Here is a 4,857-nt window from a genome sequence, read left to right on the forward strand (position 1 = left end):
CCCTAACCCTAACCCTAACCCAAACCCAACCCAAACCCTAACCCTAACCCTAACCCAAACCCAAACCCTAACCCTAACCCCCAAACCCTAACCCTAACCCTAACCCTTAAACCCTTAACCCTAAACCCAACCCCAACCCCAACCCCAACCCAACCCCAACCCTAACCCCAACCCCACCCCAACCCCAACCCCAACCCCAACCCCCAACCCCAAAAACCCCACCCCCAACCCCAACCCCAACCCCAACCCCAACCCCAACCCCAACCCCAACCCCAACCCCAACCCCAACCCCCAGACCCCCACCCCTAACCAACCCCCCACCCCACACCCCACCCTAGAAAAAAGAGACAGAGACAAAGAGGAAGACAGAAAAAAAAGAGAAAAAAGGAAAAAAAAGGGGGGGGGGGAGGACAGTGAAAAAAAGAGACCGATTGAAAAAGACCAATTAAAAAAAGACAGACATGGAAAAAAATGAAGTGGAAAAGAACAGACATGGAAAAAAACGAAGTGGAAAAGAACAAGTGAAAAAAGAACGGACGTGAAGAAAAAAAAACGACGTAAAAAACGATGCCTGAAAACTAAACTCCTAAGCCTGAAAAAAAAAAACTGAAAACTAAACTCCTAAGCCTAAAAAAAAAACACCTAAAAACTAAAGTCCTAAGCCTGAAAAAAAATCCTAAACCTGAAAAAAAAAAAACACCTAAAAACTAAACTCCTAAGCCTGGAAAAAATAGAATAAAAAAAAAAAAAAGCGACACCTGAAGAAAACTATCCCTAAGCCACCACACCTAAGCGTAAACTCCAATTGCCTCTGACCTAAGCCAAATCTCCAACCGCCCCCCCCCCCCCCCCCCTAAAAAAAAAAAAAAAAAAGATTAATAAAAGCCATGGACACAGATAAAGCTTTATTGTGACACATCTTTATTCAGTTGGAGCAGCATTGAAAAATGGACAGGAAATGGATGGTAGGAGGGAAAACAGATTCTTTATTAGCCACCATTGGAAGGGGAGGGAGGGGCAGTATGGGTAGGAGTTTAGGCTGAAGTGATAGAGGTTGGGGTTTAGGCCTGGAATAAGTGCAAAACAGGAAGGACAGCCCAAACTGTTGACGCTAATCTTACGCTTAGGCTATTGTAGAAAGTTTTAGAGAGAAGTCGTTAAGGATGATACTATACTTAAACTAGGGTGATTTGGTTCAGCATTTTCGTTAAGAATGAAATTAGTAGCTTCTATTGGTTAGGGATTGAGCAGTTGGTTGGATTTTTTTTAGCACATTAGGGTTTATTGTTCCAAATTTGCTTAGTTATGTGAAATTATGGTTATCAAAAAGTCCTCCCTGATTTCCAGTTATCCAAGGTGCAACACAACAGAATCAAATAAGGATCGTATTTGAGAGCTGGCTGATGAGCTGATCATTTGATTTAGGTGGATTAAACCTTGAATAGATGCAAAACAGGAAGGTCACTTGGACATATTACATATTGTCATTTTCAAAAGTGGGTAAGGTTTATAATTTTAATAATAATGCATTTTATTTATAAGCGCCTTTCAAAACCCTCAAGGACACTTTAGTCAGGTGAGGTAATTTGAGGTTTTCGGAGTTTGATAACTTGAGGATACGTATTTTGAGTTTAGTGCGGGTAGTCTGTTGTATTTTAGAGTTTGTTGACTTTGGGACATTAGGGTTTAGTGTTCCAAATTAGGTTATATTTTGTCAAGTCCTCCCTGATTTCCAGTTGTCCAAGGTGCAACACAACAATCAAATGATCAGGATCGTAATAGAGAGCTGGCTGATGAGCTGATCATTTGATTTGATTTAGGTGTATTAAACCTTGAACAGATGCAAAACAGGAAGGACACTTGGACGTCAAGGGCCCGAGTATTTATTAGATCTGGAATTTATCTCTTTAGGCTAATCTTTAAGTTGTTACGATATTATTGCCATTTTATCGAGCAGTGGGTAAGGTTTATAATAATACATTTAATTTATAAGCGCCTTCAACAGTAGCCAAAATGGAACTGTATAGTGCCACTTAGCAGTTTTTTTGACGACGATACTAGTGCAGCGTGTTCTACCAGAAACAAATTCCTTGTGTGTTCTACATACTTGGCAATAAAGATGATTCTGATTCTTATTTCAAAACCCTCAAGGACACTATAGTCAGGATATTTTTTGCGGGTGAGCAGCGGCAGCCACACGTGCCAGCGTTCACTCAACCCGGAATTAACAAAGTAAAATTCTAGAGATTTAAAGTGAGGTGATTTGGGGTGTTTGGAGTTTATGTTTGACAATTTGAGGATACGTATTTTGAGTTTAGTGCGAGTAGTCGGTTGTATTTTAGAGTTTGTTTAGTTTGGGACATTAGGGTTTAGTGTTCCAAATTAGGTTATATTTTGTCAAGTCCTCCCTGATTTCCAGTTGTCCAAGGTGCAACACAACAGAATCAAATGATCAGGATCGTAATCGTAATTGAGAGCTGGCTGATGAGCTGATAGTTTGATTTAGGTGTATTAAACCTTGAATAGATGCAAAACAGGAAGGACACTTGGACGTCGAGGGCCCAAGTATTTAATATTTTATTTAATCTTTAATTTTTACGATATTAGTCATTTTAACGAGCCTGACTGGGGCACTTTACTCCCAGAGCATGTCATGCCTAGGTTTTTGATTAGAGGTTATGTGGAGGATTTAGGGATTATGGAGTCAAACCAGGATTAGAATTAATTTAACAGTTAGCAAGGTTTGGGTCACGTACTAGTGTTATGGTTTAGCTATCGGAGGTAGTATTGCGATATTAGTGTTAAAGGATTTTGATGATTTGAAGGGAGATGAGAAGGATTAGGATTTAGGATTGGTGGTGGCGATGATTTTGGGTGGGGCTGGAGCAGAAACCTGGGCAGAGACCAAAGAATATCTCGATGCTGACATTGCAACGCTTAAACACAAGTATAAAGTTTTTGAGGCCATGCCACAATTTACACACACCTGGAAGAGCTGCGCACTGCTTAGATTCCCAAGACAAGCACATCCACTGTGTCACCAGCGTGCATCTTGTTGATCATTCCATCAATCACGGTGAAGCTGCCCATCTGGCCAACAGCGCTGGGGGAGGGATAAACAGACTTGTTCATGATGATTGAATGCACTACAGGGTTAACATTGTAGATATTTATTGATTTCCAGGGGTTATACAGACCTGTGAAGAATGTAGGTAGGTCATCTCAGCAGGAGTGGTGCTCAGCTCTTTCTGATGAATGCGAGTAGAGCTCAAGACCGACGTACATGAAACTGACAAACCTGTGTTCTTAATTTCCATGCTGCGTACCACAGCAACCTAGCTGCCTAACAGTCAAACCGGTTAACCGGCTGCCTTATCAAACCCCTTAACTTTACCCAATCATGATTTTGTTTTATGTATTGTTTTTATTTTAAAGTGTACTTGGGTGTTCAGAAAGGCGCTTGTAAATAAGACATTAAACCCAAAGCACACCCCAACTCGACTCCACGATCCATAAAAACAGCGGATGTCCCAACTTGGCACCCGACCGCTGTCCTTCCATAGTCCAACTTCCCTGGGTGGGACACACCAGATTCAAACAATCAGCTCATCAGCCAGCATTTGAACGATCCTGATTGTTTGAAAGAGATGTGCTCATCCGGGGACAGCAAGAAAACAGACAGAACAGTGGCCATTGAGGGGCAAGCTTCGACATTCCCTGGTTTCTGGGTTTCCCGGATTACGAGATAGGTGGCCTTACTACCCATCTATTTAAAACTGCATTTTCTGTCTGGCTCTCTTGTTAACATTTATAATTGTATTTTATGAATTATATTTATGAATGCATTATTTATTTATTTATTAGAGTACCTATGCTTGACTGTGACTGTAAAGTGTCCTTGAGAGCTTTGAAAGGCGCTTAAAATAAAATCTATGACTACTCATTCATCAGGAAGAGCCGCACACCGCCAACCACATCCACTTTGTCGCCAGCGGGCATCTTTTTCAGCATTCCGTCAGTATCGATGAAGCTGCCCATCAACACCGGCGCTGGGGGAGGCATAAACAGATGTATTCATGACAATTAAATGCACAATGAATTATACTAACTGCGCTGAATGTTGGGACCTGACCTCACCCCAGCAATGGGTCAAGCATGTCGTATGCCTGCAGCCAGCATTAACGTTATCCTGGAACATCAAGAAAACGAACTGGACAGCGGTCATTGAGGACCAGGTTTGGACATTACCTGGTTTCAATGCATTGCAGATTAAAGTTAGGTGGCGTTACTCATTCCTCAGGAAGAGCTGCACACTGCCAACCACGTCCACTTTGTCAGTGGTGGGCATCTTGTTCAGCATTCCGTCAATCGCAGTGAAGCAGCTCATCGGAACACCGGCGCTCAGGGAGGCATAAACGTCAGTCCTGTCAACATTGATTTAATAAACTACGGGGGTTAACATTGTCGATATTTTTGATTTGTAGGGGTTATACAGACCTGCGCCGAATGTAGGTAGGTCATCTCAGCAGGAGTGGTGCTCAGCTCTTTCTGATGAATGCGAGTAGAGCTCAAGACCGACGTACATGAAACTGACAAATCCATCTGTGTTCTTAATTTCCATGCTGCGTACCACAGCAACCTAGCTGCCTAACAGTCAAACCGGTTACCTAATCAAACCCCTTAACTTTACTCAATCATGATTTTATTGTTTTATGTATTGGTTTTATTTTAAAGTGTCCTTGGGTGTTCAGAAAGGCGCTTGTAAATTAAATGTATTATAAACCTCCTGTATAATGCCTGAATTCTACATTAAACCCAAAGCACACCCCAACTCGAATCCACGATCCATAAAAACAC

At 41.8% G+C, this 4,857-nt stretch overlaps 1 long non-coding RNA gene across 1 annotated transcript; it reads right to left on the bottom strand.

Moving 5' to 3' along the window:
* Positions 1-2,787: 2,787 nt before the first annotated feature.
* Positions 2,788-3,456, bottom strand: LOC148888875 (uncharacterized). The gene is made up of 3 exons (XR_016116891.1): positions 3,198-3,456; positions 2,987-3,103; positions 2,788-2,893 (listed from the first exon to the last, which is right to left on the bottom strand). It is a non-coding gene; the product is annotated as an uncharacterized LOC148888875 (long non-coding RNA).
* Between the last annotated feature and the right edge of the window lie 1,401 nt (positions 3,457-4,857).

The sequence above is a fragment of the Hippocampus bargibanti genome, linkage group LG13, assembly GCF_051943395.1.
Source record: "Hippocampus bargibanti isolate YZ-2025 linkage group LG13, ASM5194339v1, whole genome shotgun sequence".
Classification (NCBI taxonomy): Eukaryota; Metazoa; Chordata; class Actinopteri; order Syngnathiformes; family Syngnathidae; genus Hippocampus; species Hippocampus bargibanti.